This window comes from Lampris incognitus, chromosome 11, assembly GCF_029633865.1.
Source record: "Lampris incognitus isolate fLamInc1 chromosome 11, fLamInc1.hap2, whole genome shotgun sequence".
NCBI lineage: Eukaryota > Metazoa > Chordata > Actinopteri > Lampriformes > Lampridae > Lampris > Lampris incognitus.
Genome location: NC_079221.1, coordinates 12,415,611 through 12,438,527, shown reverse-complemented (window position 1 = coordinate 12,438,527; position 22,917 = coordinate 12,415,611).

The window sequence follows — 22,917 nt, the reverse complement described above, 5'->3', positions numbered from 1 at the left end:
GGGGGCCAAGAACTGAGCCTTGAGGGACACTACAACTCAACTGAGCCATCAAGGAAGTAGAGTTACCCAGAGCAACAGAAAAAGTTCTGTTGGTGAGGTAAGAGTGTAATAAACTAAGAGCCGAGCCCTTGATGCCAGCGCAAGTCTCTAAGCGATGTAAGAGGATGTTGTGATCGATTGTGGCAAAGGCAGCACTTATGTCTAAAGGAACTAAAATCGAGCAGTCACCTCTGTCTGCAGTCAGCAGTAGATCACTAGTGACCTTAACTAGAGCTGTCTCGGTATAATGAAGTGCTCTTAAAACACACTAGAAACGGTTAAAAACACTATTAGTGTTCATAAAAGAAACCAACTGAGATGAAATTACTCTCTCCAGAACCTTAGATTAAAAAGATAATTTGGAGATTTGTCTGTAGTTAACTTAAGGACAGGGGATCTAAATTGGGTTTCTTCAGCAATGGGTGAACAATAGCATGCTTAAAACAGTCTAGAACAGAACCAGAGGCCAGAGAATTATTAAGAATTTGCAGAATAGTGGGGCTAACAGTTGAAAATACCTCCTTGAGGAGCTTAGTGGGACTGATGTCTAAGATGCAGGAGGAGTTCATATTGGAGATTGTACTCTCTAAAACTGACATTGTAATTGGTTGGAGCCAGGTAAAAGAGGCAGAATTAACACAGGGAATGGAAACAATGCAAGGGCCAGGCTGGATTCGGTACCTGATATTCTCCACCTTATTTGCAAAATGAGTGAGATATTTTTTTGGCCAACTCAACATCAGGTTAAAAAAAAAATAAGTGGAGGAACCATAAATAACAGAATCAATCCCCCTAAAAAGAACTTTAGGATTGTGGTTATTTCTTGATATCAGTTCAGAGAAGTACGCTGATCTCGCATCCTTAACTGCCCTCTGGTAAATTAACATTTGGTTTTGAAGGGTGTTACATGCTAAATCGGACTTGTTGACCTTCCATTGTTCTGTTTTTCTACAGAGTCTTCTAAGGGCACGAGTGTTGTTGTTGTTCAGCCAGGAGAGGTGATGTGATTTTTTCCCCGTGTTTTAAACAGTGAAATTTGGTCAAAGATGGATAGTCACTGATCATTGAATGAATTTAACAGTGCATCTGGATTGAGGGGGGATATAGAGGGATTAAAGGATGATGAATTAAAAGCATCACAGACTTTAACTGCAGGGCCAGCTTTGAGAATGCGAGAGCATGTTTTAGGATAGTGACTAGGAATAGCGAGCTGTTGTGGAACTTTGAAAACAACAGCTTTACGGTCAGTTACAAGCATATCCACCAGATTAAGACACCCGAGAGAGAAACCAGATGAGAGTACAAGGTCTGAAATGTGACCTTTGGAATGTGTGGCCCCTTTTAACAGATTGAATGAGGTTAAAAGTCTATAAACTCAAAAGAAAAATGTGAAGTCAGAGAATGGGAAGGATAGCGCACATGAATATTAAAATAACCAAGAGTAAACACCCTGTCATATTTTGGCATGACAATGGATAGAAGCTGAGAAAACTCAGAGTTAAAACTAACTGAATTAGGGGGCCTATAAATTATGATGCAGAGTAAAGGGGGAGGGCCAATGATTAAAAAACATAAACTGCAAAGGAGATGAAATTACCAAAATTAACAGGATGGAAGTTAAGACCCAATTCTAGGCCACCCCCTCTTCCAGAGGGCCGGGGAGTATGAAAATATGAAAAATCAGGGGGCCTTACTACAAATAACTACATACATATTACTACATACATAGTATACATACCCACCCACACACATGCACAAAAATCTTTTTACTGATATACTTGTGAGGATCCCAGAGTTGTAGACTTACTTTTGGAAGTTGGGGAGTACAGCAAACCATCTCCCTTACCCCCCACCCCCCCAAAAAAAGTAAGCGATGAAGCAAAACAAAAAGAAGCTAAAGGATAGTCATTAATGTCAAAGAAGCTCAGGTTGACGGGGTCATAGTAAATCACCATCATGCTGTCTTGTGGTCTGAGCCGGGCCCCCAGAAGCAAGAGTTACAGGAACTCTATACAACAACAAAAAAAAAGAATCTTAATGTCCTGTTTGTAATGCATGTAATGTCCTTGTGATGGACACATTCATAACAGAATACTGAGATGAGTGAGTGATGGTGATTTCATGTTTTTTCTCTGCCCATGCTGTTGGGTGGATAGACAATTTGGTTTGCCGGCTAATATGAAATATAATTTCCTTGCAAGGAGAAGCCTAAATTAAAATCACAGACGTGATATACGTGGAGGAGCCCACTGACGCAAAACACACACACACACACACACACACACACACACACACACACACACACACACACACACACACACACACACACACACACACACACACACACACTCAAAACCATGTCTCCCTATACTTGTGGGGACCCCTCATTGACTACAATCATTCCCTAGCCCTTAACCCTAACCTTAACCATCAAAACTACATGCCTAACTTTAACCCTTACCCTAAACCCAAATCCTACCACCCTAACCCTAAAATAGACACTTTTCCACATGTGGAACCATAAAATGTCCCCACAAGGTAGGTGGTTTCAGGATAGAAAAACCTGCTACACATACACACACACACACTCTCTCTCTCTCTCTCTCTCTCTCTCTCTCTCTCTCTCTCTCTCTCTCTCTCTCTCTCTCTCTCTCTCTCTCTCTCTCTCTTTCTCACTCTCTCTCTCTATGGAGGACCCCAGTCAAATTCATTGCCAGCATTAATTCATCCTTCAGTAACTTCCTACAGTAACTGTGGTTCTAACCCTGGTACACTGACAGATATTTCCCAATGACAATGACAGAGCCAAACAAACTCCCTAATGAGGTCTGAAAAACAGGCCCACCCAGCTGATTCTGCCTGGTCATTTTCAACCTTTGCAGAGACATTTAGATCCGATGCGAAGGCAAATAAATCAAAATAGATAAAATAAATCAAAATAAAACAACGGACGATAACATGCTTTACAACACAGACACATACTGATAAAGAATGAGAGAGAGAGCAAGAAAGAGAGAGAGAGAGAGAGAGAGAGAGCCCAGTATTAAAATGATTGATTGAATAATGTTGATTTTTCCCATGTGTGGAGGATTTTCATGCATGTGTGGAACCTACCAGAGTGTTCTTTAATCTGCACTAGAGGAGGAGATGGAGAAAAGATTTTATGGCGTCATTCTTTTTTTCTTTTCTTTTTTTTGGGTCGAGTTTTGGACCATAGCTTAAAACATTTTGTTTGAAGCTTTGCACAGCCATAATTGTATGCTGTTAGATCTATCATAAAACAATCCACATGATGTAAAATAGAAATTTCAACTGTAAACCAAATGACAGGTTAAAACTATGTGACGTCTTGTATTTGTAAATCAGCAGCAGTTTTGGAGGTGATGCTAGGGGGCAGTATAGCTAACAGTCCTTACTGATGCTTTCCCTCCTTCCTGTCATCGATCAGTCACTGACCATGTCCTTTACGTTTTTAATGCAACGCTTTCTCCTCGTGTTTTCTTTGTCTCAAATGTGTTTTATTGGTTTTAGTCACTGACAGGTTGCAAGGTGATAAACCACAGACTGGACCTGCCGCGTAGCTGTGGGTGGGCCTAGTTGGGCCTGGGCCCATCTACTTAGCACTCAGGCCCACCCAATCAGATTGCTTCCTCTTATGCTAGATCATCGAGTGAATAGCAGTCAGTGAATACTGTTCCAAATATCTGACTACGCGACCACTAAAAATAGATAAGTTCTTGTGCCGTGCTTCTTGTTTATGATGATGATGATAGGTCAAGTGTTTTGAGTTGCAGTGCATTTCGCAAATGCCAGATTGTAACAGCCCGTCCTCTTTTGTGTATAGAGTGTGCATTGCACAGAGCAACATAAGCCTTCTCTTTCTGCTAGCTAGCTGCTTGTAATGTAGGTTAAGATAAAAATCCTGGCGAAACTAAGCGGTTTGCTTAAGTTTATCACAAAAAGACGCCGTGAGGAGCAGGAAGAAGAAATCAACTCACCACCTACACCAAGCCCAGTCATCTCCTGCTGTTATCATCAAAAGTAAGCTAATTTCATATTTTGGACTGTAGTAGTCTATTGCCTATTTCAAAATTATTGTTTAGTGGGAATAGTTTTTGTTTTGTGTACGATTAGATTTTACACTGGTGTGTGTGTGTGTGTGTGTGTGTGTGTGTGTGTGTGTGTGTGTGTGTGTGTGTGTGTGTGTGTGTGTGTGTGTGTGAGTGTGTGTGTGAGTGTGTGGCTGCTGTACAAGGCTATGTTCAAGTGTCTTACTCGGGCCCAAGACAAGATATCCAAAGCCAGTGGCACAGTGGTTAGCACTGTTGCCTCACACAAAGAAGGTGCTGGGTTTGAACCCCAGGCGATCCCAGGTCCTTTCTGTGTGGAGTTTACATGTTCTCCCCGTGTCCGCACGGGTTTCCTCTGGTGGCTCCGATTTCCTCCCACCATCAAAAAGACATGCATGTTAGGGTTAATACTCCTGTCTGTGTCCCTGAGCAAGGCAATGGAAAAAAGAACTGGAGTTGGTTCCCGGGATCTGCAGCTGCCCACTGCTCCTATCAGCTGCCCACTGCTCCTATACAATAGGATGGGTTAAGTGCAGAGAACAAATTTCATTGTAACCTACAATATTATTGTAACCTACAATGACAAAATAAAGTGGCATTCTTCTTTCTTTCTTTCTTTCTTTCTTTCTTTCTTTCTTTCTTTCTTTCTTTCTTTCTTTCTTTCTTTCTTTCTTTCTTTCTTTCTTTCTTTCTTTCTTTCTTTCTTTCTTTCTTTCTTTCTCATATCTTCATGCTGTGGCTGATCAGCTTTGTACCTCTGTAGTTACTACAGCTCTGCATATCATCCTTATGTGCATCTGTGACATCTTACATCAGCTTTTGTGAGGACATGCATGTGACCACCAAAATTTTCTGAAACTTTAAATACGATAAGCCCTGGTTCACAGCAAAAATCAGGCAGCTTCATCAGGCCAAAGAGGAAGCCTACAGGAGTAGAGATAGGATCTGGTACAAAAAAGAAAGAAATACACTCACAAAGGAGATCAGAGTGGCAAAAAGGTGCTACTCTGAAAAGTTGTAAAATAGGTTTTCTGCCAACGACCCAGCATCAGTCTGGAGAGGCTTGAAAGACATTACCAACGACAGGAGGCCATCCCCCCACACTACAGGGAACCATCACCTGGCTGACGATCTAAATGGGTTTTACTGCAGGTTTGATAAGGGCACTTTCACACCCCTCACCCTCTTTGGCCAAAACACACAACCAACTGCATCCCCCGCCAGCCACTCTCCCCTCCCCACCAACCCCCACCTGCACTCAGGATCTGTGTTGAGGACATGCGCCAGCTCTGTCAGAGACAGAAGACCGGGAAGGCACTGGGCCCAGATGGCGTGTCACCCTCCTGTCTGAAAGTCTGTGCTGACCAGCTGGCCCCAATTTTCACACTGATCTTCAACAGATCACTGGAGCTGTGTGAAGTCCCCTCTTGCTTCAAGAGCTCCACTATCATCCTGGTCCCCAAGAAATGACGTATCACAGGATTAAATGACTACAGGCCCGTTGCCCCAATATCTGTAGTCATGAAATCCTTTGAGAGACTGGTGTTGGCCCACTTGAAGGAAATCACAGGCCCCCTGCTCGACCCCCTGCAGTTTGCCTACCGAGCAAACAGGTCAGTGGAGGACGCAGTCAACATGGGATTGCACTACATCTTCCAACACCTCAACTCCCCAGGGACAAACACAAGGGTCCTGTTTGTGGACTTCAACTCAGCGTTCAACGCCATCATCCCAGATATCCTCCACTCCGAACTCACCCGGCTCACTGTACCAGCCCCCATCTGCCAGTGGATTAAAAACTTCCTGACCGACAGGAGGCAGCTGGCAAAGCTGCGGAAAATCACATCCAGTGCCCAGACAATCAACACTGGCACCCCCTAGGGAGGTGTGCTCTCCCCTCTACTGTTCTCCCTCAACACAAATGATGACACAACCATCATTGGCTTTATCTGGGATGGTGACGAGTCTGCATATAGATGGGGGATTGATCAACTGGCTCTCTGATGTGGCCATTACAACCTGGAGCTGAACACGCTCAAAACAAGGGAGATGACAGCAGACTTCAGCAGGAGTCCCCCAACACCCCCCCCACCACCACCATACTCAACAGCATGGTGTCTGTGGTGAAAACCTACAGATTTCTGGGCTCCACAATGTACCAAGACCTAAGGTGGGCGTCCAACATAGGCACAATAGTCAAAAAGACCCATCAGAAGATGTACTTTCTCCGCCAGCTCAAGAAGTTCAACCTGCCACAGGAACTGCTGATTCAGTTCTACACTGCAATAATCCAGTCTGTCCTCTGCACATCCCTCACTTACACCAAACAGGACAGACAGACTACAACGGACAGTTAAGACTGCAGAGAAAATCACTGGTGCCAACCTGCCCTCCATTCAGGACTTATACACTTCCAGACTCAGGAAATGGGCAGGCAACATCACTGCAGACAGATCACACCCTGGTCACAACCTGTTACAATGCCTCTGATACACTTCCAGACTCAGGAAACGGGCAGGCAACATCACTGCAGATAGATCACACCCTGGTCACAACCTGTTACAATGCCTCTCCTCTGGTAGGTGCTACGGAGCACTGTACCCCAAAACAGCCACATATAAAAACAATTTCTGTCTGTGGACTCTCATTGAAATGAATGCTTAACACTGTCAAATAAACCCAACCATTTTGTATATACCATATTGGACTTTGTACGAATACTGGTACACTCTGTCATGTCCATCTACCTCAGGCATGTATGTAAGTAACCTGCTAACATCTATTTCAGCATCTCTGATATATTCTCTGCACCACTGCACTTTATCATTTCTTATTTCACCCATGTAAGTCAATCCTTGTGTATATATCTGAAGATTGTTGTGTTGTAGTATTGTCATTCTATGTTAAGTACACTGAGAGAGTCATGAAACCGGAGTCAAATTCCATGTATGTGCAAACCTCACCTCACCTATCCCGTAACCTCTCGAGAGGTCATTGGGGCATCACTGTTGAATTTCTGCAACCAGTCCTTGCCATCTCTGTCCTGACTGCCCTCTGTAAGCTGGCAAAGTCATGGCCTGTCCACTCTGATGTTACATAGCTATCGCTTCTTCTGTCTTCCTCGTCTTCGTCCACCCCTCACTGTGCCTTGCAGTATGATCTTGGCAAGGCTGGAACTTCTCGAGATGTGACCATACCATTTCAGTTTTCCTTTCTTGATGATTGTCAACAAGTCTTCATGTATTCCAGTGGCTTGTGTAATCCTTCTCACCTCTTAATTCCTAATATGGTCTCTATATGAGATGCCGAGAATCTTTCTGTAGCACCTCATCCCCATTGCGCTTATTCTTCTTTGGAGATCTACTGTGAGTGTTCAAGTTTCACATGCATATAAAAAGATGGAGATGACTAATGAGTGCATCAATCTGACTTTGGACCCGGTACTAATGTTTTTGTCTTTCCAGATTGGTTTTAACCTTGTGAGTGCCGTGGTTGCTTGTGCAATGCAGGAAAGAATTTCTGGTTTGGACCCTTCATCTCTGACGATGGCCCCAAGGTATTTAAATTTGTTGACTGTCGAGAGTGTCTGACCATTGACCTGAACGTTACTGGTAATGCCATTGGTGCTATTAGTCATTAGTTTGTTTGTTTTTTTCAGCACTGATCTCTATGCCATATGCCTTTGATGTCTTGTCAAGGTGTTCAACCAGGCTTGTCAGCTCTTGTTCATTACCGGCCAGGCTGTCAATGTCATCGGCAAAACGGAGGTTTGTGATTGTTCTTCCCCAATGCTGACCATTCCTTCATGGTCTTCCAACGCATCTGTCAGTATTCTCTCCAGGAAAATGCTGAAGAAAGTTGGTGAGAGCAAGCAACCTTGACGGACGCCTACTGTCATGCAGAACCAGTCTCCAATCACCCCGTTGTAGTACACTGCGCTAGTTGTGTTGTCATATAGTTGCTCAACGACTCGTACAAGGTTTGGGCTGCCGCATGCCAGACCCTGTCGAACGCCTTTTTGAAATCAATGAAAATGTTGTACAGCTGTTGTTGGTGTTTTAGATATTTTTCACACAGAATTCTGAGGTTAAAAATGTACTTCGTAGTACTCCTTCCCTTCCTAAACCCTGCCTGCTCTTCTGCTATCATCAGTTCAATTGTGCAGAACATGGCTAATAAACATGATTCTGATTCTGATTCTTCTTGAAAATTGGTACCAGTATGCTTCTTCTCTACTCCTAAGGCATCCTCACACTTTCCAAGACTTTGTTAAATAATCTAGTTAAAAACTCCACTGTCATCTCTCCTAAACACTTCCATGCTTCCACAGGTATGTCATCTGGACCAACTGCCTTTCCACTCTTCATCCTCTTCATAGTTGCCCTCACTTCCTCCTTGCTAATCCACTGCACTTCCTGATTCACTATCCCCACATCATCCGACCTTCTCTCTCTCATTTTCTTCATTCATCAGCCCCTCAAAGTCCTCCTTCCACCTTCTCAACACACGCTCCTCGCTTGCCAGCACATTTCCATCTCTATCCTTTATCACCCTAACCTGCTGCACATCCTTTCCAGCTCGGTCCCTCTGTCTAGCCAATCGGTACAAGTCATTTTGTCCTTCCTTAAAGTCCAACATCTCATACAGCTCACCATATGCCATTTCCTTTGCCTTCGCCACCTCTCTCTTTGCCTTACACTGCATCTCCTTGTACTCCTATCTACTTTCTTCATATCTCTGACTATCCCGCTTCTTCTTCGCCAACCTCCATATACTTTCCTGGACTTCCTCGTTGTACCACCAAGTCTCCTCATCTTCCTTCAGCTGTCCAGATGACACACAAAGTACCTTCTTAGCTGTCTCCCTCACTATTTCTGCAGTAGTTGCCCAGCCATCTGACAACTCTTCACTATCACCCAGTGCCTGTCTTAGCTCCTCCCTGAACTCCACATAACAGACTTCCTTCTTCAATTTCCACCATTTGATCCTTGGCTCTTCCTACACTTTCTTCCTCTTCTTGATCTTTAAAGTTATCATACAGACTGTCCGACACTTTCTTCACCTCCAACACACTCTTGACATACTCTTCCCTCAGGATTACCCCTACCCCATTTCTGCTCCCATCCACACTGGTAGAATGATTGAACCCACCTCCGATGCTCCTGGCCTTACTCCCCTTCCACCTGGTCTCTTGCACAGACAGTACATCTACCTTCCTTCTCTCCATCATATCAGCCAGCTCTCTCCCTTTACCAGTGATAGTACCAACATTCAAAGTTCCGACTCTCACGTCCACACTCCTTCTCTTCCTCCTCTCCTGGCGCCTCTGGACATGCCTACCCCTCTCCTTCTCCTTGACCCAACAGTAGCATAGTTTCCACCAGCACCCTGATGGCCAACAGTACTGGTGGTCGTCATTGGTAACCTGGGCCTCGACCAATCCAGTCAATCTTCGTTCCAACCCTCATCTATGGTCATGAGCTTTGGGTGACCGAAAGGGTGAGATCGTGGATACAAACGACTGAAATGAGTTTCCTCCATAGGGTGTCTGGGCTCAGCCTTAGAGATGGGATGAGGAGCTTGGACGTCCGGAGGGAGCTCGGAGTAGAGCTGCTGCTCCTTCATGTCGAAAGGAGGCAGTTGAGGTGGTTCTAGCATCTGATCAGGATGCCTTCTGGTTTCCTTCCTTTGAGGTTTTCCAGGCACAGCCAACTGGGAGGAGACCCTGGGAGCTGTGAGACCCAGAACTCGCTGGAGGGACTACATGTCCAATCTGGCCTGGGAACGTCTTGGGGTCCCTCAGGAGGAGCTGGAGGGTGTTGCTGGGGAGAGGGATGCCTGGAGTGCCCTACTTAGCTTGCTGCCACCGCAACCCTACCCTGGAGAAGCAGTTGAAGATGAATGAATGAATGAATAATAATAGTAATCATAAACTTTGTTTATATAGCACCTTTCCAAAACAAGGTTTACACGGTGCTTTACAGGATAAAGACAACAAAACAACAGGAATAATCAAGTTTCAGTTATGAAAACAATAAGAACAATATCAGCATCAATAAAACATTAAATAAAGCAATAAAACTTAAAGCATAGTAATAAAATTTTACAATAAAAATTAAAACATTAAAAAAATAAATGGTGTGGGAAGGTATGATAAAATGTTCACCGGAAGGCTAGACTAAAAAGTGTGTTTTAAGAAGTGACTTAAAAGAAGAGATAGACTTAGCCATCCTAATCTCCTCTGGAAGGTTGTTCCAAGGCTTGCAGGCCCTGATGGTAAATGTTCTGTCACCTTTGTTTGTTAGCCTGGATTTAGGAATCACAAGGAGAGCAGCATTTGAGGACCTCAGGCCCGTAATGGCACCTGGTGAGTTAAAATGTCAGAAATATAGCTTGGGGCCAAATTGTTCCGGGCTGTAAAAGTAACAAGTAAAATTTTAAAATTAACTCCTAAAGTGATACTGACATCAAAATCTGAAAATTCCTATTGATAGGCTATGTTCCGAGTTAGAATGTGACCATGGAGAAATTCAGTGGCCAAAACAGCGCTTCTGCGGCCACTCGAGAGAGATCTGTGATTGACTGTAGATGGTGTCCAATGACAAAGTGTGCCGGTGGATACGTAGACACCAGTCAGTTTGCGTATAGGGTGTGTCCATAGCGAGATGCTATAAAACCACGGAGAAGCCGGTCTTTCACCCCCTCCTGCTAGCTACTTGGCTCGAGTTTGTGCTATTTTGGTGAGACTTTATTATGGATCTTGCTACGACGTATTGCTATCTATCTATATATCTATCTAGCTATCTAAATATCTATCTATCTAACAGTTATTTGTATCATCGAACATATTATTCGCCAAGTTGTATTGCAGTGCCGTGCCGTAGGCCTACCACCATTTTTTTCTATGGCAAGTGACGAGCAGTACCAAGCTCCACCCACGTGAACACCCAGGAAGACAGTAGCCAATAGCTTTGAATTCATAAAACCACACCTATTTTCGGTCATGATTCAAACTCCCAATGTTAAAAAATGTGTTCAGAAAGGGCATGTCAGTCTCTCTTTAAACTAACAGGCAGCTAGTGCAAAGATGAAAGAATAGGTGTGACTTTCTTTCAATTTCTGGTACCTGTTAAAATCCTGGTGGCTGCATTTTGGATTTATTGTAGTGAGGAGAGAGACTTTTTGCAGCCGACAGAGAAAAGGGAATTACAACAATCTAGCCACAATGAAATAAATCATGCATGGCTGTACTAAATTTTTTGGTAGACAGAAATTGCTTAATTTAAAAAATGTTCCCAAGTTGAAAAAAGCGTGACTGTATGATGGATTTGATGTGGCTGTTCAAAGTGAAGTTGCTGTCAATTAAAACAACAAGGTTTCTACACTACAGAGTAATAAGACGAGAGTATGACCCTAGTAAGTAGTTTAATTTGAGTGTTGGAGGATTCAGTGCCAAAAAGAAACATCTCTGTATTTTTTTGGTTGAGTTAAAGGACATTTTAAGCCATTTATGAATGTCCTCGAGACAGTGTATAAGTGAAAAAAATCTCATTTAATTTATCAGGGTCACAGCTGAGGTAAACCTGGGTATCATCTGTGTAAAAATGGAAACTGATGTGTGATCTTATGAGATGTCCCAATGGCATCATGTAAATGGTGAACAGTTGGGCCAAGCCCTGAACCCTGAGGAATCCCACAATGCAACATAGAAGTGGAAGACCTAGACTCAGTAATACTGACACAAAAAGTCCTGTCTGTGAAGTATGAACCATTCAAGGGCCGTGCCACTGATGCCTACCCATTGCTTTAAACGGGGCAAGAGGATGGTGTGGTTAACTGTGTCAAACGCTCTACTGAGATCTAAAAGTACTAAAATGGATGTCCAACATCAGCAGCTAAAAGCAAGTCATTCATGACCACTGAGGCAAACTTGTAATTTTTGATCATGGGTTATACAAATAAAATTGACTTGACCTTAGAACTCATCACAATAAGGTGATTGGAAAAACGTTATTGGAAAGATTCAACCATTGAGTTATCGTTCATAAAGGCTAAAAGTTTGCTTGCAACAATCTTCTCTAAGACTTTGGCCGAAAAAGGAAGTTTGGTCCTTGTGGTGGCCAGGGAGCTTAGAGGGTTTCCATGTTTTAAAATACGAATATTTTCATTAATCAGGGACAGGATCTGTGTTTCGTTTTCCTGGTTTTAAATGGTGCAATTTCATCAAGGATGGAATTGCAGATGATATTGAAATTAGTTAGGCGCTCATCCACAGATAATAAGGGTTCTACCTCAAAAAGGGACAATATTTTTAGCTTTACTAAAAATATTGGCAGAGGTAGAATCAACGACTCTAGACCATAACTGTGTATGTGATTAACTAAAACAAGGAAGTAAAACCAAATTAAAACATATACAATAGTGATCAGAAATACAAGGATCAGAGTGTGTCAGGTCGGATATTGTAAGACCATAAGATAAAACAAGATCAATCAATCAATCAATCAATCAATCAAAGATCAAGCGTATGGCCCCGACAGTGAGCCAGCCCAGTCAATAAGAGAGATAAATTAAGAGAAAAGAATAAATCAGGGATATATTTTCAGCACTTAGACTGTTAGAGGTGCAGCAGACATGAATATTAAAATCACCTAGAATTAAAAACCTGTCATATCTGGGTATGATTATTGGTAGGAGCTCTAACAATTCGTTTATAAAACCAAGGGAAGATTTTGGGGGTCTGTAGACTAGAAGGCTCAGACACTGGGTATCCCCCTAAAATTCAAACGGAACTGCCTCAAAGGAGGAAAATAGTCCTGAGTCAATACAAGAAAGAGTGAAATTCTTCTTTAAGGAAACAGCTACCCCTCTCTCCCTACCTAAAAGTCTAGGTTGGTGGAAGAAAAGAGTAGCCAGGAGAAGAGGGGAGTAAAATCCTCAGGTTGCACCCACGATTCTGTTGTCATAAAAATGTCCAGATTCTGTGGTGAAATGAAATCATTATACACAAATGACTTATCTAACAGAGATCTTACATTGAATAGCCCTGTCTTGAATACATTTGGCATTTTGGCATGGGGCAGTGGAGAAGACGGGCCGGCAGGGAATGTGAATGAGATTAGATGGTGTGACCATACGGGGGGAGATGGCTTGCTGAATACCTGTTCCTTCTGCCGCTGGTCACAACAGGAATTGAATTTTTAACATCACATAAAAGACCAGCAGGACCCCTCACTGTTGTAAAACGGGCTTTTCTGAGAAGAAGTTGGTGGGTGGAAGAGTTCATGCTGAGGTGTGTGTGTGTGTCAGAGAGAATTAAAAGCTATAAAATGGATAAAATTAGAAACCAGTTGCTTTTTTCCTCTCTTGTTAAGGTGGAGGCTGTCCATTCTGTAGAAGTCCTGCTTAGTCCTGAAATCATCAAAATTGCTGATAAAATTACACCCTGCTGCTGAACAGAAATTTCACAGCCAGTTAGTGGAGGCTAAAAAGGTGACTAAAACATCCAACACTCTTTGAAAGAGTAGGGACGGGGCCAGACAATGGACAACAGTCTCTATCCTTAGGACGCCTTCAGATGATGAGAAATCTGCTCTTCGCTCACCGCGAGGTAGGGCGGAAAGCATAATGCAGCCACTTGATGCAGAGGCAAAGCGCAGCCCAGGTCTGCACCATCAAAGCTAAGCTAACTTTAGCATTGGCTCTAGCTAGGTTTGTAAACTATATGCCTATTCACAAACCTGGTAGCCCATCTGACCGCTGACATCTCACCATGCATTACTTTTCCTGCCAAAATCGTGGTATGTTTTGAATATTGTGATAGTGTTGAAGGAATTTGTTCTTCCGTCACTCTCCACCTCCCTTGCTTGCACGCATCGCCTCTGGCTGCGTCACACAGAGCTGTTATCTCATTGGTTGCGCTTTGGAAGGTCAGCGGAGACCGAGGTCAACGTTGAAATAATTTGACTTTGAGCACGGTGCTCGGTGGCGATCTCGAGCGGCGTAGCACGCCAAGGGTAGCGCTTTCCGCCTAGCTGGGCGACACCCCCCCCCCCATAAGAAAACAATGGCACAGCCAGCGCAGAGCGGTTTTACTGCTGATCATGCTGATCAAGGGCCTTTAGACCCTCGGTTATTATTACTGCTCTCATTCCTTCTACTGGTACCACTTCATTGGTTTGTTAGCGTTCATTGTTATTTACCCGGTATCGTGTGATTCATCTACCCCGTAGTTCAGTGTTACAGCAATCATATCTTTATTGTCTGCCATTACCAGAAGCTCCAAGTATAATTTTCCAGGATCCTCTGACCGTGTGTGCGTGTGTCTGTGTGTGCGTGTGTGTGTGTGTGTGTTTAAATATATATATATTATGTGACCCCCAGTGTTCCTCCACTTTCCAAAAAAAGGAGTGCAAAAAAATAAATAAATCCAATTTTAGCACCTGGCTTTATTATAGTCTACACGCGTCGGTCTTACTTCTGCTGGCTCACACGTCACGTGGGCTGCTCCGCTGCCTGCAGCTGTTTGTTCTGTCACGTGACATTGATGGATGGATCTGCTCTGAGGAGGAAAAAAAAAGAGAAAAACGATGAACAAAAAACAAAGTTGCACGGTGGGTTTGAACTCTTCCTGCCCTTGTAGCGCGCTCACTGTTCAGTGAAACCAGCTGAATAGGACTTGCGGTCTCAGACCTCCGTCCCGGTGTCCTCACCAACACAGCGGGGTTCGCTTTCGACGATGCTCAGATCTTGCCATTTCTTTTTCTTTATCCTTCTTGTTCGTTTCTTTTTCCTGTGTCTAGTTTTCTGTCTCTCTTTGCCCCCTCTCTCCATCTCTCTCCTTCTCTCTATGTTGCTGTCTCTGTCCCCTTCCTCCTTTCTCTCTCTCTCAGTCAAACTCTTTATCTTCACCTCTATCGTTCCATCTGTCTGTCTGTCTCTCTCTCTCCCTCTTGCTCTTTGCCTTCTGTGTATTTATGTTTCTGTGTGCCTCTCACTCTCTCTCTCATGCCGTTTCTCTTTCCAATTCTCTCCATACCTCCCCTCTCCCCCGCCCCCCCCTCTCTCTTAGTACGCGTTACGCAGGTGGCACGCAGCGGGGCGAGAGCCTTTTTTGCACTTCCGTTCGGCGTTGAGGGATTGAGTTGTAAATGAAACGAGTCTATAGGAATGTCTCCCTCCCTCCCTCCCTCTCTCTCTCTCATTCTCTCTCTCTCGCTCTTCACCTTATTTTTCACTCTTTTTCTTCAACTCTCTCTCTGCTCAGTCGATGCAAAGCCAAGCTGCAGGTGCACGGCCGCGGCCTGCTGACGCCGTGGTGGGTGCACTAGGACCGGGGAGAGCTCCTCGTCGGCTCCTGCAACCCATGCAGTGATCGGTGCAGGGAACCCCCCCGTCGGATCTGCCCATTCTGTCCGTGCGGCTCTTTCCCCAACTACACCGCGGCGCGGCTTGGAGAGTGCGCGTCAGTGCGTCTGGATGGATGGGCAGGATTCCTAACCGAGCACGATTTCCACAGAGGAGGAGGAGGAGGAGGGGGGGAAAGTGAGCTCTCTGACTGCATGAATTCATCTTCATTGTTTTGTATATGCGCTTTATTTTCTATTGGCTGTAATATTGTTTTTCCTTTTTTTTCTTCTTTTCTTTTCTTCTTTTTTTTTTTTTACCTCTACCCATCATTCTGTTCATCTCAAGCGCGCAAAGTCACGCCTGCGTCGCAGAGTGCTTGGCTCACTTCTTCCGAAGAGGACCCAGAATCAGACCTCTGTTTGTTGTGTTTGGATAAATATCATAATTAAGCAACAGCAACAGCAGCAGCAGCAGCAGCAGCAGCGAGAAGAGCGCTGAGCGGCGTTGGGCCGGATGGGTGAGCGGGCTGAAGCACACTTCCCCTGGCTCCGACCCGGCTGATGGAGACGTGTTTTCTCTGCTGATGTGGAGCTGTGATGTCCCAGACCTGCCCCGCTGACTGACTGGCTGACTGACGGCGTCCTACCATTTTGGAATCGAGTTGAAGGTAAGCAGCTTTCCCCCCCTTTTTTTCACCCCCCCTTTCTTTTCTATGGATTCCCGGAGTCCAGGTCCGTTTGATAAAGTTCACAGACCTTCGTCTTGAAGGTCTGTCTCAGCTATTGCGGCACCGCATCGATCGGTTCTGCCAGACAGTTGCAGGGGCACAGTTGTTGTTGTTGTTTTTTGGGGGCACGGTGGTAACCCAAAACAGGTTGGGACGCAATATTCAGCCATTACGCCGAAACCGGGACGAGCCATGTGCAATTCCTGCCTCCTCTCCTGCGGAAGATTCTGCGCCCTTTTCCACAGACACGCTCGGCGCGTGCGGCCGGTTCCTCCATCATACACAGTTGGGATGTGAGCGGCATGCTGGAGCTCTGACGCGCACCCACAGACGTACGGACGCTGTGTGTGTGCGTGCGCGCGCGTGTGCGCGTGTGCGTGCAGCACGTCTCGGTCCAGGTTGTGTGCTGTGTCCTGGTGGATTTATGTTGTGGGGATGCCAGAGAAACCCTCTGCAGTGCAGTCTCAGGAGCGGGTTTTAGAGGAAGGTGTGAACGGAGGTAGACCCCCCCTCCCGTTGTACACCCAGTCCCATTTTGCATGCTGCATACGGACACCCAACACAACACGGACCCAAGTTTTCTCTGTTGTTCGGTTGGTTGCGTGAGAAAAATAAGTTAAGCCCCCCTTTTCTCCCCCCCCATTCTCCCACTTTATTTCTTACTATCTTTGCATCTCTCTCTCTTTCTCTCTCTGTCTGTCTCTGTCTCTGTCTGTCTGTCTCTCTCTCCTTCGTTCACTCGCTCGTTCCTGTTTGCTGGTGTGTGTGTGTGTGTGTGTGTGTGTGTGTGTGTGTGTGTGTGTGCTTGCATGTGAGTAGGGGGAGGGGTGTTACGTGCACACTCGCACACACTCTATCTTCCTCGCGCACGCGCACGCGCACACATAAACGCACACGCTGGCGCTGTGGGTGAGCATGGAGCGTAATCATTTGTAGCTGTTACCTTAATTCTCTAGCGACACACACGCACACACACGCACGCACACACACACACACACACACACACACACACACACACACACACACACACACACACACACACACACACACACAGGAACAGACAGAGCGTCAACATTTGGCGCATATGTTCCGTCTTTTTTTTGCCTTTTGCAGACGAGCCGGCTCATCATCGTAGTCATCTTAAAGCGTTTTGGGTTTGGAAGTGGAGCGACTGCGCTGGCATCATCCGTGCACATGACCGGCCTTGTTACTATCGGCTGCGGTGCCAGGGCTTGGTTCTGTCCCGTGGTGACCTGGGAGTTCTCCACTAGGCGAAACAGCTCTGCTGCTTGGGCAGAACCGGGCCAAGCCGACCGCATGATGCAGGAATGTGGGTGATAACTGATGATGAATCTATTTATTTATTTTTAACCAGACAACGTTGACTGGACAAAACGAGCTTTATGTATTTGATGCTACACCAGGGCCACAGAGGTTACCAGCCTATTCTGTGTTGGGTTGTAGCGTATGTTGTAGCCTAGTCTTCTCATGAGCTGGATCCGGATTGCAGCCTTTTGGCCCATGTGTGCTGGTCTGATTAGCTCTCCTTTGGTTGAAATGCAATATCCTACTCATCACCCGCCTGACTGCTTTTTTCTTTTCTTTTTCATTATTTTCCATATTTTACAGTTGGAATAGTCCACAGTCAGAGGGCAGGTTTTCATGGATAAAAGCAGGTTTTGATCTTCTATCGCCCCACCTTGGTAGAGACCGCCACAGACCGGTTGGGGGGGGGGGGGTGAGCCAAGTCAAACGGGTGCATTCAGAGAATGGAGTCTCCTCCTTCACTGTCAGGGAACGTTTCACCAACACTTCACTGAGCGTATGAGAATGACTACACCTTTTTATGGGCTTTTCTGCCTTTATTAGACAGCGACAGTGAAGTCAGACAGGAAATGAGAGAGAGAGAGAGAGAGAGAGAGAGAGAGAGAGAGAGAGAGAGAGAGAGAGAGAGAGAGAGAGAGAGAGAGAGAGAGAGATAAGACATGCAACAAAGGTCGCCGGCTGGAATCGAACCTGCGACCATGTGACCATGCGTTATGCGCGGTAACCATTCGGCTATGGAGGCGCTCCATAGCGCCTGCAGCTGGTGTCTGACAGCATTTTACTGTAAGTCAGACGTAGTCGCGTAGCGTAGCAGAGCTGAGCAGCAGCAGCGGGTCATGAGAAAGAGGACGGCGACTGCACGTGACCCCCGAAAGGACACTTTCATTGGCTGCAATTGCCCTGTGACTAAATCCCAAAACAGCACTGCCTCCGTTCAAGTAATGTAATCCTGAGACCGTTTGCAAGTATTCCTCTAGTTTGGCATACTCTGCTCATACCACAAGCACACGTTTAGGACCACAGCGCGTTTAATGAGAACGTATTGATTCATCCTTCGGAGACAGTCATTGCAAAATGGAGCTGGCCAATATATTATACATATGATATGCATGTGACATTTTATTTTGCCAGTATCACCCAGCCCTCTGACAGAATGAGTGACTGAAATTGAAATATTTCCTGTCGGTTCAAGTGGTCGGCTCATACGTTTGCACTGGAACGGCCAAGGCGGTCACTTTGACCGTTTTGGATTTTCAAAGTTTAATAACTTTGTGGGGGGGGGGAGAGATACAGACCCGCCGCCCCCTGTATGCTCCTAAAATGGTCTATATTTGCATTAAAATGAGTTTTAGATCAATTGCACAAAAAGTTCTACCTAAAACGACCATGACCGATCAAAATGACCGCGCGTAATTTGCGCGTCATGGCGCGCGTCATGCCACTATTCATGACGTGTGTTAGTCACGTCATTTCCTTCGCGGCGTTCATTAATCTGTCCTAGAAACACGCTAGCGTTCGCCAGTGCAGAGGAACAGTCTAAACTTGATTTCTGATTACTGCCAACATGTCTGGGTTCAGCCGCCGTTTCAGACGCACCCTGCCTACCAGCGAGGCGGTGCAGTATTTACAGGCGTTGGACAGCGACGATTTGAAATTGTTTGAAAATAGTGTTAAAGTTGTTAAAATGTTAATTTTGGTGTCAGTCGTTTCCTAACAGTCATTCTAACATATACAATGTATTAATATCTCAGTTGGGTAGTTATCTTGACGGAATATAGCGTTTCGTGGCATATGGTGTCACTGGGGTCATCCCCAACACTTGGTGTAGTTGAGGAGCCACACGGGCTTCCTCCGTGCTCCTCGTTATGATGTTTTATCCCCATCCTCATCCTCACGGTGGTGTTTGATTGCTTTAAGTGGCTGAACTGTTTTGTGCCTCGTGTTAGAATCCTATTAGCTGGTCATCACGAAGTGGCGCTTGACTTAACCACGAGCCTTAAAACGTCCTTAACTCGTAAATTGGGTGCAGACGTCCGCAGCCTCTGAAATCCCACGTGTGTGTGTGTATGTATGTGTGTGTGTGTGTGTGTGTGTGTGTGTGTGTGTGTGTGTGATATTGTGAATCCCATCCATGTCCGCCCGTGCAGATCACGTTGTGTCTTTGGGTATTAGTGATGTCTGATCAGATGCCGCCTCGCAGAAAAACTCGCCGTTCTCGCGTAAATCTCCCCCATTTGCCAGCGAATTATGCAAATCTAATCCTCGATATGTTGGGTTTTTTCTCGTCTCATCGCTAAGGTGTTGAAAACATACTGGAAGAAATGTCAAGTTTGTGGGCTTCAACTCTCACACAGTGAGTTACAAGTTGATAGGACACTGAGGAAACTCTCTCATCCGTAGGGTTTTCTTCTTCTTCTTCTCCCAGTCAGGAAAACCAAACGATAGACTCTTCAGGAAGAGCATGAGAGGAGGGATCCCTGTTCAGGGCAGATAGGAAGGAAATATGGGCTGAGTGGACAGAGTCCATGAACCATCAACAGATTTAGAGATGAAACACGTGGGCGTCCGGGTGGCGTGGTGGTCTATTCCGTTGCCTACCAACACGGGGATCTTCGCTTCGAATCCCCATGTTGCTCTCGGCTGGGTCGGGCCTCCCTACAGACACAATTGGCTGTGTCTGCGGGTGGGGAAGCCGGCTGTGGGTATGTGTCCTGGTCGCTGCACTAGCGCCTCCTCTGGTCGGTCGGAGCGCCTCTTGGGGGAATATCGTGATGCACGCGCTACGTCCCCCTGGCGAAACTCCTCGCTGTCAGGTGAAAAGAAGCGGCTGGCGACTCCACGTGTATCGGAGGAGGCATGTGGTAGTCGGCAGCCCTCCCCGGATCGGCAGAGGGGGTGGAGCAGCGACCGGGACGGCTGGGAAGAGTGGGGTAATTGGCCGGGCTCAACTGGGGAGAAAAAGGGGGTGGAAAAAAAGAAATGAAACACGTAATTAAAAATCTTAATAACTACATTTATAAAAAACGATGTCACTCGACAAAACAGGTCAAGAAGGACAGAAGGGATGCAAGCAGAAACACGTGCAGCGTCCTGCTGACAGACCAGCGCTGCCCCGCGCAACACGATATGAGGAGTACTGCAGAGCCCCGGAAACAAACCAAAACCAAAACCAGAACCAGCCATCACAGTGTATACAGTGAGATCCCACGCTGCACGAGGAGCCTGTGAAAGTGTTGCTCATTAGCGTGTTGTTGTTGTTGTTGTTGTTGTTGTGCTGCAGCAGGGTTTGTAAGTGTGTGTCCCGGTCACATGTCGGGGAGACGGCTGCAGCTGACCGCGCGCGACCCGGGTTCGCCGTTAAACTCTTCATCAGCGTGTGCAGAAAAATTGCTGCAGAGAATCCGAATTTGAAATAGTGGTGATTTCTCTCATTACACATTTCAAACAAGCATTTCCTCTTTCTTCTTCTTCTTCTTCTTCTTCTTCTTAATTCTCTGTTTGAGTGGCGTGAAGTTAAAACACAGTTGGGCTCACTGTGGCGTGTCCGTGACATGAAGAGTAGCTGAACAGATATACGGTGAAATCTCAGGCACCCCTGGGGCACAGGCCATGTGTGTGTGTGTGTGTGTGTGTGTGTGTGTGTGTGTGTGTGTGTGCGCGCGCGTGTGCATGCATGCATAAGCATATGTGTGTGCAGACGCCTATGTGTAACTCATAGAAACCCACCCGGGACTCTGCTGACTGCCTTGTGCCCCCCCCCCCGCGGGACCACCACGCGGCAATCTGTTTGTGTTTTAATGGCCCTCAGCGAGCTGAGCTGCGGGAGCGTTCCGCCATGCGCGTGTCTTCATACCTGTCCTCTGCGATGGTGATGAATGATGCCTTCGTTTCCCTTCTCGCGCTGATTAAATTAGGCCGTCGCTTTCCCGGGGAGCCATGCGGAGGCGGTCCTGCAGCACAGTGCATCGATAGGCCCGGGAGGCAGCGAAGGTGGAGAGAGAGGCCCTGAGGTGGAGAGAGAGGCCTTGTGGACGGACCGCTGCTGGGGTTGATGTTGTGTGTATTTGTGTGCGTGCGCGCGCGCGCGCGAATTGGACATGTGTGTGCGTGCGCGTCCAACGCGCGCGCGCACGTGTGTTGGAGGTGGGGGGGGGTGTGACATGCTCAGGGATAGCCCCGCTGAGCATACAACAGATTGGGTGCCCTCGGTGCGAGCGTCTGTCCGTCCCCCACCGCCGGGGGAGAGAGAGAGACCGGGGCGGAGTCACGTGGAGCTGACCCAGAACCACAGAACTTAGCCGACTTTCTTTTTTTTTCTTCCAGTTCTTCGCTTCATGAGGCTTTAATCGGCACTTTGTTCCTCCTGGTCCCCGCACACGCTCACTTCGACTGGGGTGGCGGTTTTACTAGACACGGGTCAGGTGGTCCGCAGTAAAGGCGTTTCCCTTGGAGACAGAATCTAGATTACAAAAGAAAAAAAAGGGTGAAGAGAGGAAAACATTTATTTGCATTCTCTTGTGAGTCAATGCAAATGAAATGCCATGCAGGGACTTCATCGTTTTCCAAAACGTCACCAGAATAATGTTTAATATCTGTCCAATGCGCTTATGAGCAGCCGTGGCTGAAGACCCGGAGAGTCGGTTCTGCGGTTCTGCAGGGAGGAGTGGTTATGATCCTGCTTCGTGGCAGGTAATGAGAGTTTATTGCACATGTTCCTGGGCAGAACATGTGGTGTGTCCCGGGTGGCCATGGCAGGAAAAGCTGCGGGTTCGAGGGTTGACAACGCCTGCGAGCCAGCCGGTGGTGGAGGTAATGGACTTACAGGGATGTGACATACGTGCCTGTGGGTTTGAGAGCGGCGTGGCGGTGTGGCGGCGGCGGTCCCCAGGAGGCCGCTGGCAGCTACGCTCCCTCCCATGGTGGCAGATTGATATTTGTAATTTAAGGGAAGCTGTCACACCGCATCCACCAGACGGAAACACTCAGTCGATTAAATATGGCTTGTTTTGAAATAATCATTGCGATGCAAGAGCTGAGGATTTGTGTGAGGCGTGCACACACACACATGCACACACACACACACATGCGCACACACACACACACACACAGCAGGAGAGCAGTGTTCCATCATTGAAGTATTGGAATTTCCATTGTAAGTGGGGTTATGTTTTAAATGACCATCTCCTCCTCGTCATATTGATTGTCTATAAAGGGACAATAGGCCACATGGAGACAATGCTGTTAGACTGACCGCCTCTCAGAAAGACCCAAAACAAGGCCGATAAATCCACTCTCCATCGCAATCATTTCCCCGGTGACATGTATGGATGGGCTGGGCTGGAGAAACACAAAAAATAAATAAATAATGAAATAAATGAAAACGTGAGGGAGCCCAGCAGTAAGCCA